Source organism: Dipodomys merriami, unplaced genomic scaffold (assembly GCF_024711535.1).
Source record: "Dipodomys merriami isolate MVZ:Mamm:240054 unplaced genomic scaffold, mDipMer1.0.p SCAF_26, whole genome shotgun sequence".
Taxonomy (NCBI): domain Eukaryota; kingdom Metazoa; phylum Chordata; class Mammalia; order Rodentia; family Heteromyidae; genus Dipodomys; species Dipodomys merriami.
In genome coordinates this window covers 8,494,948-8,509,007 of record NW_027204048.1, presented here as the reverse complement: position 1 = coordinate 8,509,007, position 14,060 = coordinate 8,494,948, and the positions used below count along the sequence as shown (strand labels likewise).

Below are 14,060 nucleotides of genomic sequence, written 5' to 3'. Positions count from 1 at the left end.
AATGCTGCTACTGCTGAGTTTCACTTCAGATTCTTGACATCTAGTGGGCTCTTAATCCTGCTCAATAGTCAGACTACACATCCTTGTTCTTTTAATCCTCCTCCTCTGGAAAACTTTCTCCTGCTGCCTCTTTTATCTTCCAACTCCAACATGTCTACATACCACCCACCTCAATTCTTGCAACAGAAAAACAAAAAGAAAATGACAACACTAATAATAGCCATTAGTTTTGTGCCCCTGTTAACTATCTTCTCTTATGCTTTGGTTTCCATAATGGTGCTCTGCTCAGAGAAACCTGTCATATTGGTTCATAGCAGGCTGACTGACTCCAGTTAACCTCACTTTTGTTTTGCTGCAGAAATTACATCGAAAGTCTTCTCTTTCTCCTCCTACATCCTGCATATAAGCCCCTCCTAGACAATGAGTGAGCATAATAAGGCTACTAGAGCTGGTTTTGTTTTATAAATACACAATGAGTCTTTTTAGAAATACAAAATGAGTTTTCCAAGATATTAAGTGGGAAAAATGGTAATAAAAAGATCTGCACAGATTTATCCATTTTATTTACAGAACTCAAAACTACACCTACAGAAAATATGTAGGAAAATGCATTAGAAAAAGTTGAAAAGCTTATAGCTCACAAGGTTATTAGTGAGTGATTCTGACAAGTAAACAAGGGTCAAGAGGAATTTCTGCTTTGTGTGCTTTTTTCAAATTGTTTGGAGTTTCCACTAGTATGTATTAATATTTACTTGGAAATTTTAAAGGAAAAAGGTAACTTTTTTCAACATATTTAAAAACACTATAATATAGATAATAGACACTAAAATATACAACAGTTAAGTTTTCATGGGTTTTAAATTATGTCCATTTGAATATTTTCCCAAGTCATCATTCTATTCATTCATTCATTTATTTATTATTGTGAAAGTACCATACAGAGGGGTTACAATTACATGGGCAAGGTAATGAGTACATTTCTTATCAAGCATTGTAGCCACCTCCTTTGTTTCCCCTTCCCATCCCTTCCCATCTCCACCCCCTACATTGCACCCCCCCACACCCAAGTCATCATTCTTACTAAAACATTTATTACTGTAATGCTGCTGATTCTCAGCACATTTCTTGTGAGTAGAGAAAGGGCTAAATTGGCATCTGTGGAAAGCACATGATATAAAAACTTTTGTAGCTCTTAGCCAAAAGAGATTGCCTTATGACTATTTCATCATTTTGTGCTTGCTCTGCAACAGGTGAAGGTGACAGCAAGCAAATAAGCAAAAAATTAAACAGAAACTCCATTACCCAAAAGGAGAATACAAAGAAATGTGTTTATTCCTTACAGATGGACAGACTTGTCAGCGGGAGGCAGTATTAGGTGTGGCAGGCACAAGATGGTCAGGAATGCAGAATGACTTATTAGTTTCCTAGATGGCCGTAATAAAGTCATAAATATTATTTGGGTTGTTTAAACAAGCAGACATTTATGCTTTCACAATTCTGGAGGCTTAGTTTCCCAAATCAAGGTTTGAGCAGGGCTCTGCTCCCTCAGAAGCCAGAGGGTGCAGTGAAGGGTGGGGGTGGTAAGAGCATTGCTTTAGTGCCTAGGCTTTGCCAATCCCAAGCATCCCCAATGGTGGTAGTTCCATCACTCAATCTCTGTCTGTACTTTACAGTGTTTCTGTCTCCTCTTCTTGCAAAGACACCAGTCATGGATTAGGATTCACTCTAATGATCTAATTTTAACTCAATCACATCTATAAAGACCCTATTTCTGAATAAGGTTACCATCACAGATACAGGTAGGACTTCAAAATATCCCCAAAGGATTGCTATTAAACTTTGGCTCATGATAGATGAAGGTTAATAAAAGCTATTTTACATGCATGACCTTAATGTAAGACTTTAATTCAGTGGACTTTGAAACACTTCACAATCTGTTCAATTACCAAAAATAGTGAAAGGGTCCTTGACTAAGAAAATAAAATTCAATCTGAATGCCAGTGGCTCGTGCCTGTAATCCTAGCTACCAAAGAGGCTGAGACCTGGTGGATGGGGGTTTGAAGCCAGCCCTGGCAGAAAACCCACCTCCAATTAACCAGAAAATGCCAGATGAGGACTGAGTTGTGGCTTAAGTGATAAGAGTGCCAGTCAAGCAAGCAAGGCCAGAAAAAGGGCTCGACTCTAAGTTCAGTGACCAAATTAGGAAAACAAGTTTAGGCACAAGACCCATTGTGATGGATCTCAGGTCCAGAAGACACCAGGGAGGAAAGAAATATGCGTAAGGTAGGGTTACCCTCGTCGGGTGCTCCTGAGTCGGGTGCTCCCTCAACTCCAGTTGCTTTCCCTTTCATCATCTCATGATATAGAGATGCAACCTCAAAACCTTAGAAAAAAGGCATCAAGGGGGAAAAATGATAAAGGAGTAGAAAAAAGTCTTGGTAAGAAGAAATTAACAGGCATTTGCAGGTATGTAACCAGGCAGAAGTAGGAGTTAAAATTTAAGCTGTTTCTTTCAGTATTTCCTGGTCTTGTTAGGTCTTTTCAGTGTGAAATGCACAATATTCTAGACACCAGTATAATGTTCTAATATCAAACCAGGTTTCCCTTTGGTCATTATGTAGTGAGAGAAGAAAGGCAACAGCAATTACATGAACAACTTAATTTACAAAGAAAATAGAGTGAAGCAAGTGAGAAAAATTGGAGTATTAGTGAGTGGTATGATAGCTGGAGGGAGGAAATATGGCTGTGGAAAATCTCCTGCTAGGAAATATGTACCATCATCAAAGACAGCTCATCTTCTTCTAACCTATGGGTTCTACGTAATATCTCAAGTTGTGATGAGTCATACACAGTCTTGCCTGCTGCTATCTCCCAAAATCTGTAGATCAATTGGCTTTTTATGAGACAGATTTCCTTCTTGTAGATTAGGATTTTTTCCCCCCCTCATCATTGTATTATGATTTATTCCAGTTTATTTCAGTCTTAAGTGCTCTGATGCTAATATATTTAGCTTATGTAAAAAAGGGAGTGTTTTTTTTGTCGGTTGTGGGGCTTGAACTCTGGGCCTGGGCTCTGTCCCTGCGCTCTTCAGCTCAAGGCAAGTGCTCTACCTCTTGAGCCACAGCACCACTCCCAGTTTTCTAGTGGTTTATTGGAGATCAGAGTCTCTTTTCTGCCCGGGCTGGCTTTGAACCTTGATCTTCAGATCTCAGCCTCCTGAGTAGCTAGGATTACAGGTGTGAGCCACTGGTGCCTGGCAAAAGGAGTGTTTTTAGGTATCAAGTACAGGGCTTTTCTGAGCTTTATAAGGAATAGGAAACTGAACAACTATGGCGACTCAGAGTGTGAGCTATTTTTCTCTGCAACTCATGCACAATAATCAAGATGACCTCATCTCACAATAGCAGATAACTTTAGTGGGTAAGTAACCTAATTCAAGAGAATAAGAGTCTGATCGAATTTGTTCTTACATAGTTTGATATCAAGTTGAAATTGATATAATTCCAGCACGGGTAGCTGAAGCAAGAAAACATCCAGCTCAGGCCAGAATGAACTACACAGTGAAACACTTTCACAATAGAAAGAAAGAAAGAAGAATGATAGAAAGAAAAGAAAAGAAAGAAAAAGAAAGAGAAAGAAAGAGAGAAAGGGAGGGAGGAAGGAAGACAGGAATAGAAAAACTTTAAGAAGCTTGAAGCCAAGACATGATCTCACACTTAACTGAGTTAAAGTCTTATGGCTGGCATGGGTTTGGGGTGTGGCAGTCAACTGTCTGTGTTAGGCTTCACCATTGTGGAAGGACAGAATCTTGCCACATGACTGTATACATAGTACTACAGTTTAGAACTAGTTATTAATTTTTATTATCTCTGAACCTCGCTCTATAGTTTTGAGTGTGAATGTATTACCATCTAGTTAGCATTTGTTTCTTATTTCACGAATGTCATAAAGGATGTGGTCAAATTCCTTAGAATTCTCCTTTATCATTATCAAAGAATAAGGGTAAACTCATCCTGGGGAGGACATTACTAGCTCTATGCCACTACCAAGAATCACATAAAGAACTCCAAAGGTACAGGTGCAGGGTAAAAAAGCTTCACATTCAGGGGTGGCATTGGCTTAAACTCCTATCTTAGTGAAAAGAGAAACTTGAAAGAATTTAAGTACTCGACTTTTATCTTTCAGTGTGGGTAGAGGGCTTACCAATTCTATAAACTTACTGCTACTACATATTTTTCCTTGTCTATCTTGTCTTGTTCTGGTGAAACCCTGAGCTACGGGATGATCTGAATCATAACACACTTATGTGCAGTGAAGTAGGGAGCTATCGCTGCATTTCTTCAGCCATGTGAACGATGACCACTAGTAACGAACACAGACCTGTACAGTCTGTTTCTCGGGCCATTTCGGCCTGGCCACTTAGCCACTGGCTCCTCTCCCTCTCTACAGCCGCGGTGACATTTTTCCTGGTACTTGAACTTGTGGATCAGGTTCTCTCCTCCAGTCTTTCGTCTGGGCTAGTTCCCCTGCCCAAAACTCTTCCCAGATGGCCACAGGGTTCGCTCACTTCAGTCCCTCACACCTGTGCGGTTGTTATTATTATTAGGATGATGATGATGGCGGCACACTCTGTGGCTTAGATGCTCCTGGAGGGGAGGAGCAGGCACGCCAGGCCAGCCTGGCCCCCGGCAGGGGCATCGCCAGGCCTCTGAGCAAACGAAGGCGGCTGTGCAGGATGGTGATGCTCGGATGGCAGCCAGACCCACGAGCGCGGCCCCCCCCCCGGGCTGCTGCTTCCCCCACCCCGGGCCCGTCTCACGGAAGCAGAATGGGCAGAAGGTGCGGGGCAGCCGGGAAAATCGTCTCGGCCGCGGCTGGGCCTGCCCGGCCCGGCTGAGTCCTCAGCCCGCCTTCCAGGGCGCGCACGCGCACACACACACACCATCGGGAGGAGTCCCTGCGGCGCCCCAAAGTGAAGCGAGCCCCGGCCACCCCCCCCCCCCCGGAGTCTCCTCGCGGGACTCTCTCGGGGAAGGAGAACGGAGCTGCCGCGGGAATCTTCGCGCATTCCCCCCCCCCCACACCCCCCGCCTACGACGGCGAGCCTACACGGCACGCGCCTGCGCACTCCAACACCTTCGCACCCCTCCGTGGAGGGGGCGGGGCCGCGCATGCGCAACCCGGAGCAGGGGGCGTCCGGTTCCCGCCCTCCCGGTTCCCCGCCCTGCTCTCTAGCGGCGTCAGTCCGCTGAGGAGACCAGGCGGAGGGAGGAGACGACGGCGGTGACGGGCTTCCCACAGTGGGAGGGGTGTGGACTTGCAGGAAGAAGGGAGGAAGGGGAGCAGAAAGGGGGCAGCAGCGGCCGCGGCGCTGACAGGCTGGGCGGCCGCCCGGCTTTCCCGGGACCTCGCGCCGCCGCGTCGCCCTCACCCCCGTCGGAGCCCCGGGCTGTGGAGGCTCCGGTCCGGGCGGACGGCCGCCGCCGCCGCCGGGGCGCCCCGACAGGCCGGGTCCTCGCCGCCGTGGGATGTGACGGGGAGCCGAGCCCGCGCGGGATCCCCCACGGCTCCCCCGGCCCTGCCCGGCCGGCGCTCGGGCCGGCTGTCGGGTCCCGGGGTTTCCGCAGACCTCAGCTCGCGGGGGGGGGGGGGGGCGTCGTGGAGGAGGCGGCGGCGGCGGCCCTGCGGGCTGCGCCCCTGGTGGGTGTTGTGGCTCGGGTGGATGGGCTGGGGGGCAGTCTCGAACCCCTTCCCCCCCCTCCCCGAGAATGGCAGTGAACTTCCCAGCCGGCACAACCCTCCCCTTTCAGACCGAATCTGGAGCTCGGGGTCGCGCTGTGGCTGTGGGCTGTTTGCATCCATGTGCGCTTTGTGACCCCCATCCCCACCCCCTTTACTTACCCTGCTTTAAACATTTTCTAGTTAGTTGAACAGCCCTGGGGAGTGGGGGGGGGGCGGGAAACCATCTATATTCTAGCCCCCCGCCACCCCCCTCTCCCGGGATTTCTACGGTAGTAACTGTGGCTTCTGTTTTCAGGTTCCCGAGGCAGGGACCGGGAAGATGTGAACTGTTACTCTTCTGCAGAAATTGAAAAAAAAAAAAAAGGCGGGGGAGGAGCCCTTCCTTCCCCTCCTGCGACGGTGGGTGTGCGATCGTGGGTGGGGTGCGATCGTGGGTGGGGTGCGATCGTGGGTGGGGTGCGATCGGGGCTGGGGTGCGCTTGGGGCTGGGGTGCGCTTGGGGCTGCTGTCTTTTTTTTTTTTTGCCGCAATGAAGGCGAAGGTGTCAGGGTGCCGGGGGGACCTGGGGGTGCATGCGTAGGAAGGGTGGATGCACGTGAAGACAAGCAGAGCTCATTGTTGATCACTCTGAAAACGGCAGGGCTTGAACTTTCCGTGTGGGTCTGTGAGAATAATTTTAGGGTATCATGGTTGCTCTTGGATCTTTGTAAGTAGCATCGCTTTTTTTTTTTTTAAACAACGTGGCTTTGTAGAGAATAGTAAAATGTTCGTTAAGTCTTTCCCCTAGTAGCCGGAGATTTATCTATTAAACATATATTTTCAAGTAAGAAGGAATACTTATTGAAAGAACGCGTTAGCTAGTGCTTCTCTCCCTCTCCCGGGGGTGGGGGGGCGGGGAGAGGGGGCGTTCTTCTATTACATTGAATGTTTCCTGGATGGTTTTATCTGCCTAAGCTTGCTATGTCGGTTGAATGTACCCAGTCTGCTGCTTTCCGGTGGTTATTAATCTGTCAGGGGAAATTCCTTTTCTCTGAATGAAAGAATAGGAGTGCTCAGTATGTCTGTCATACAAGGGAGGAGAAATGTGTAGAAGGAAAACAGAAGTGGGAATAAGGGATGATTGCTTTTGGTTTCATAATAGGTTTGTAGAAGTGATTGTTGGGCTACTGCAAATATTCTGATACATCTAGCAGATCTGAAAACTAATGATCAATTTTTGGCTTGTATTTCTCTGTGTGTCTTGCCTAAACACTTCAAGTGTGAGAATCACTTGCTTGTATGTGAACTTACCTGTTGGAATTACCTGCAGACTGTATGCTGGACACACCTGTACCTGTACTGGAAAGCTGCAGTACTTGCTAATCAGATAAGCACATATGCTTATTTTTGCTCTAATTGAATGCCCTGAAGTTTAAAGCATATTTTAGGGTCTGGTTAAGGAATTTACTCATTACTCTTAGTGCCTTTTTTTTAGTAATTGAGACAAATTTCTCAGTCAAGAGACGAAAATATGTTATCTTTTCTCTACTTAGCTATTGCTGAAATATGGGATGCTTTTAAGGCAAAATGGGAAAGGAAATTGGCTTTGAAGTCTGATTTGGGTTTGAATGATGGGTCTTCCTGACACTTAACAGTTGTGTTGCTTACTACTTTCTTTCTTATAAGATTATTTGTGGGAATTGAATAGGATGTGTGCATAACTGTAAGTTAAAAACAAATTCCTTAGAATCAAATTGAATACCACTACACTGCCATTTCCTGATACACTCTAATTGTTACACAGTAAATAGTTGCTTTTGATCAGTGCAGTCTCTGAAAACATAGCTTTACAAAGATATGACATTGGAGAAAGGGATGTAAGTGTCTAATTTTGCAAGTCTGAAGTGAAGTCTTGGCTACTGTCATAGCTAGATATCTCAAGGAAATTTATAGAAAAGTAGGATGACTGTGCATAAATTGATTTGCCAGTGGCTCCTGTTTCTTCCTCTTTTGCAGAGAAAAAGGACTTTAGGTCTTGATCTGGCTAAAGGGTCTTGATAGGCAGCTAAGGGGTCTTACTAGGCATCAAAATGATTTCTCTTTGAGCCCCATTGTGCTGCCCCCATCTGCTCTTGTGCTGCCCTCTTGTGGATATTTTTGCAAAGAACTTTCTTTTGCTCCTCTTCTATACAGTTTTTTTTTTTCTTTTTCTTTTTTCCTTTCTTTGGCACCAGTATGAGCTCAGGCTTGAACCTGAAGTTTGAAGTAGTTTACTGTGTTAATGTTAGATACCTACCTTTCTTTCTACAATGTCATGTCTTTGTAAAAGCTGAGTTTTTAGAGATTGCTCTGCTAAATAGCGATCCCTTACTACTGAAAAATCAACATGGACTAGGACATAACAAATGTGGTAGTGTCCTGCTTGATTTCAAGATTTGAGATGTGTAGTGCCCAAACAGACACTAAATTGTAAGGCTATTAATACTTAAGTTGCTTGATCTCACTTATGTAAGTATTTCTCTTGGCCTAGGTTGCCGGAAAAAAAAGAAAAAACAAAAACAAAAAAACCAAGATTGAGACTCAAAGAGCTCCCTTAATGGAGATGATGTGGAAACTCTGCTTTAGCTTTCTTGATAAAATTACTGGTACAGTAATGGCTTAATGTATTTTGTGTCCTATTTGTACCTTTATAACTTTTGTTCAGTGATTTCACATCATAAATCTAATGGTATTGCTTACTTGCACATCCTGTTGCTTATATCACATATTAAGTGATCTTTGCCAGAAGGGGTCTTTTGACACTTTTTATGGTTTGTGGTCCTTAAGTCCAAGATTCCCCAATTAAAAACGATCATTTTATACACCTTGAATTTCTCTCAAAGGCTCATGTTTGGTCACTAACCTTGGCACTACTGGGAGTCAGAGTTTAGTAGAGGGAAGTTAGGATCAGCAAGGGCATGGCCTAGGAAACATTGGATTGCTGGCTCCTCTTCTCTTTTTGCTTCTTGATTTCCTGAGACAGACCAAATCTTCTAGGCATTCCTCCCATAACGTACTGTACCACCACAGGCCTAATGTAAGAAAGCCAAACAACCATCCACCAAAACCTCTGATACTAGGAGCCAAAATATTAAGTTGACAGTGTTGAATGTTTAATCACAGTAACTAAATGCTGCCTAACACAGCTCCTTAATATTCTTCTGTCCTGGTCATGTAGGTTTTAAATTCGGCATCATTTTTTTTTTTTTTTTTGGGTCCGGTCGTGGGGCCTGAACTCTGGGCCTGGGCGCTGTCCCTCAGCTCTTCAGCTCAAGACTAGCACTCTACCACTTGAGCCACAGCACCACTTCTGGCTTTTTTCTTTTTGCTTATGTGGTGCTGAGTAATCGAACCCAGGGCCTCGAGTATGCAAGGCAAGCACTCTACCACTGAGCCACCTTCCCAGCCCTCGGCATCATTTTTAAATTACCTTTTTCATTTACCTGTTAACCCATCCAGCATTTCTCTGTTTGTCTCTTACATCTCTGCTTTCTAGATCTTTTTATCACTTGAATCCCAAGACTTGTCTCTTGAGCCTAGAATTTTGAAAATCAGATCAGTTGCTCAGAATCTAGCATCACTCCCTTCCATTTATACTGAATAGAATAGAGCAACCACTGTAATGTTCTTTATTGGGGTATTTTCATAGCCTCATATCTTTAATGGCTTACTGCTTTTCACTTTAAGCAACAGAAAAAGTTTTGAGCTGGGAAACAGCTTTCTAAAACAAATATTTTAGAGAAATTAAAGTGATACCTGTGCTTGATATAGTTTGAAGTAACAAGTGAAATGATGAAGGAAAATAAAATGGCACTAAAATAATGAGAAATTACTTTGAGGAAATAAGTCAGACTGGAAAGATGTCACAAGACTTCATTCTGGACTAGATAAGAAGGAAGGATGACATGGGGGGGAGAAGGCCATTTAAGATGACTTTGATGTTTTAGCTTATGACTGGCACTTGAGCCACATTAGCAGTTTTTTTTTTATTAGTTGGAGATAAGTGTTTCATGGATTTGTCTGTTTGGGCTGGCATCGAAGCATTACTCTCAGATCTCAGCCTCCCTCTAGCTAGGATTGTAGGTGTAAGCTGCTGGTGTGTAGACTCACTTTGTATTAAGCACTCACAGAATCTCCTTCAGCTGTGTTAGGCTTCCATTACATCTCCTCGGGCCCCTTGTGAAGACAAACTTCAGGTAGATTCTTGGATCTGTACCTGGCTACACCAGAAGTATTCTCTAATCCATTGTTTCTTACTAGAATTACCTACAAGGCTTTTTAATACATAAATTACTGGACTTCACTTTGATAGTTTCTGTTTCAGTACTTCTGAAATGAGCATTTACAATTTCTCAAGTGATTCTGCTGGTGTTGATCTGGAGATCAGACCATGAGAAGCACTGATTTAAACTAGGGGTGGGAAATAAATATTTTCTAGTTAGAAACAGATATATGTGGTACTAGGGTTTGAATCTAGGACCTCACAGTTGCTAAGGCAAGAGCTCTATCACTTGATCATATCTCCAAACCCTTTTTGCTAAGCTGGTACAAATTCCCAATTTATATCATTACTTGACTCTAAAGTCTCTTCAAGTTACTGCCCCATTTTTCAGTTCTCTCTCCACAGAAAAACTCTTTTTTTTTGGGGGGGGGGTCCGGCCATGGGGCTTGAACTCTGGGCCTGGGCGCTGTCCCTCAGCTCTTCAGCTCAAGGCTAGCACTCTACCACTTGAGCCACAGCACCACTTCCGGCTTTTTTTCTGTTTGCTTACGTGGTGCTGAGGAATCAAACCCAGGGCCTCAGGCATGCAAGGCAAGCGCTTTACCACTGAGCCACCTTCCCAGCCCCACAGAAAAACTCTTTAGAAGAGCTATTTGTATATGTTTTTCTTTATTTTCTCTTAAAATTTCTTAAGTTGGTAGCACTTTTAATGTAATTTAATATATATGTATATATGCGTATATAATTATGTGTTAAATAGAAAAATAATTTCTGAGTTAACAAAAATGGTGTGTGTTACTAATTTAAACATATACTTTCAAATTAACGTTGTATAAGTGCCAGTTTATATTTTTCTATACTTCTACATTTATATTTCTCCACTAACAGGGTATTTCAGATGGCTTGATATTTGCCAATTCAAGGCTTGATTATTAATATCTCCTAATTTCAGTTTGCTTTTAATTCTACTTTATATGTTCTAGGAACGTGTTGTGTCCATTTGTCTTTCTGTGTGTTTTTTTGCCTTTTTGCAAATAAAGTTGTGTTGTCATTGTCCAAATTGTTTTTCTCTTCTAGCTTGAGTTTTATTATTGTATGACATTTCTAAAACCTGTCTTTAACAGTCATGATAATTCTCTCTTTGTCACTTTTGGAGCACTTAAATTATTTGATAGAAAAATTAACCATTAATCAAATGGAGATTATTTAGGAATTGAGAGGAATACCTCAGATTTAACCTATCAATTTCTTTGTAGAAGTGAGATTAGTTTGCCATATAATTAGCTTGTAATAATACTGGGTTAAGCTGAGTGCTGCTGGCTCATGCCTGTAATCTTAGCTACTTGAGTCTGAGGACTGGAGGATCTTGGTTTCAGGCAAGCCTGGGAGAAAAGTTGTCAAGACCCCTTCTCAACCTATATCTAGGAGCTGTGGTATGCACATGTTATCCTAAGCTACACGGAGGCAGAGATTGGAAGGACCATAGTACTTAGCCAGCCTGGGTCCAGCAGACTGTCTCCTTTCAGGGAAACTGGACTCGATTGTACATACCTAACATTTTAGTGAAGAGAAGTCTAAACGTAGGTGGATTGAAGTTCTCCTTCCAAGGCAAGAAGTAAGACTCTATCTTCAAAGTAACTAGTGAAGAACAGAGATGGAGGCATGACTTACTGGTATTGTGCAAGCTTAAGGCCCTGAGTTCAAATTTCAGTATGACAAAAAAGGGTTAAAAGTAATTTTTAAGCTGGGAGCTGGTGAGATTAGTTTGCCATATAATTAGTTTGTAATAAGTGGGTTAAACTGAGCTACTCAGGGGCTAAGATCTAGAGGTCTATGGTTTGAAGCCTGAGGAAAAGTCCATGGGACTTCATCTCCAAATAACCAACAAAAAGCCAGTCTAGAAGCATGGTTCAGGCTTTAGACTCTGAGTTCCAACCCAAATATTGGCAAAAAAGGAAAGTTAATTTTAACTTTCTTGGTTCCCAATTTAGCTTTTACTAATCTATTACATTATTTCCTCACAAGTATTTATTGATCTGAAAAGCTGTGTCTCAGAATTATAATATAGATGAGTAAATAATAAGACTAAGGTATATGAGTATATGATGATATTAACATTAGAATTTTATGTTTGAGCTTCTGTTTTTTCAGTGTGTGTATAAGTTGATTAAAATTTATAATAATGTTTATTTAACCATTTATTCAACAACTTCCTGTGTTAGGCACCTTTACAGGCACTAATAATACAGTAATAAGTATAACTTAAGTAACTTCAGTAAACTTTCACTAGTGATACAAGAAAGTCAGTGAGCAAAAGAATAATTTATCCTCTGGTGGAAATAAAACCAGGACAGTGGCTGCTTGGGTGGTAGGATTAAGGATTGGTGAAGAAGCATGAGAGAACTTTTGAGATCATGATGATTTCTATAGGGCTTATACTAGCCAGGTATATGTTCATTTTCCAGGTTTATTGAGAATATTTGTGCATATTGTTGTAATAGGGAAAGTAGATTAGATATAATTTGTTATAAAAAATAATAAGTTAATGCCCATGAAACTACCATCCATCCCAAGAACTAGTACATTAGTGGTAATTTTCACCTATATAAATGTTTCTCTGTAATTATTCCCCTGCCCAGTTCATTTTGTGTATTAGGTTTAACACCTTGGTCTTTCATTTTGGTTTGTTTAATCACATTTGAATTCCTTAGCGTACAATTCAGGTTTTCTTGTTTGGAGATTTACAAAAATGGTTATTTTACTTCTATAAAGAAATTGATCTGGGTGCTAGTGGCTCACACTTGTAATCTGCTACTCAGTAGGCTGAGATCTGAGGATTGCAGTTCAAAGCTAGCCCAGGCAGGAAAGTCTGTGAGACTCTTATCTCCAGTTAACCACTAATAAGCCAGAAGTAGAGCTCTGCCTCAAGTGGCAGTAGAGCCAAAGTGCTAGCTTGAACAAAAAAGCTCAGAGACAGTGCCCAGCCCCTGAATTCAAGCCCAAGGACTGGCAAAGAAAGAAAGAAAGGAAAGAAGGGAGAAAGAGAAAGAGAGAAAAAGAAAGGAAGGAAAGAAAAAGAGAAGGAGGGAGGGAGGGAGAGAAAGAGAAAGATGGAGAGAGGAAGAGAAAGAGGGAGAGGAAGAGGGAGAAAAAAGAAAGAAGGGAGGGAGAAAGAAGGAAGAAAGAAATTAAATGTGATAAATTAAATCTGATGTGTTCCTTTCAATTCTTAAATGATTTCCATTCAGTTAGTGCATAACCTAAGTACCAAATAACTAAAGTGTTGTAAAAGTGACAAGTGAATAATCATGATTATTAAAAATACAGTTTAAAAAAATTCAAAATTAAAAATTAAAACGAGCTAGAATTAAAAGAAAAACAATTTTGGTATTGGAAACCACATTATGGGAAGAAAAGCATGAAATTCACGGAAAGAAGAATGCACATAGCATGTTAATAGTCTACAACTTCCTATTTTTATGATGTAATTCCTAAGATTTATCTATGTTAACATAAAATCATAGTTTATTTTAACTGAAAGGAACATGTTCTATAATGTGAAGGTATTGAAGTCTGATACTTTGAGCAGTTTATAGGTCTTTTTACTCCTTCCCCCTTTGGAAACTGGTACAATCACCAGTGTGTCTTTTGTATCCACACACATAAATTTTTATAGAATTTCTACTTAGGAGTAGAATAGCAGCAATTCTTTTTTTTTTTTTTTTTTTTTTTTTGTCGGTCGTGGGGCTTGAACTCTGGGCCTGGGCGCTGTCCCTCAGCTCCTCAGCTCAAGGCGAGCGCTCTACCACTTGAGCTACAGCGCCACTTCTGGTTTTCTGGTGGTTTATTGGAGATAGAAGTCTCACGGTCTCTCTCTCCTGCCCGGGCTGGCTTTGAACCGCGATCCTCAGATCTCAGCCCTCCTGAGTAGCTAGGATTACAGGCGTGAGCCACCAGCGCCCGGCAGCAATTCTTACAGTATGGACTCTGGCTGATGCCAGGAAAGTCTTCAAAACTCATTTTTTTTGCTACCTTTGGGCTTAGTTTGTTCTTTTTCTAGTTCCTTGAGGTATAATAT

The 14,060-nt window shown here is 42.3% G+C and overlaps 1 protein-coding gene across 3 annotated transcripts in view; it reads left to right on the top strand.

Moving 5' to 3' along the window:
- Positions 1 to 5,260: 5,260 nt before the first annotated feature.
- Positions 5,261 to 14,060, top strand: part of Jak2 (Janus kinase 2) — a 56,311-nt gene continuing 47,511 nt past the window's right edge. Inside the window, exons 1-3 of one of the 3 annotated variants that reach the window (XM_070035654.1) lie at positions 5,659 to 5,700; positions 6,038 to 6,141; positions 8,252 to 8,366. The gene's annotated coding sequence lies outside the window, so the exon portion shown is untranslated. Of the gene's footprint in view, positions 5,310 to 5,658; positions 5,701 to 6,037; positions 6,142 to 8,251; positions 8,367 to 14,060 lie in introns of those variants that run through there. The other 2 variants (XM_070035653.1, XM_070035652.1) reach the window with 2 other exon arrangements.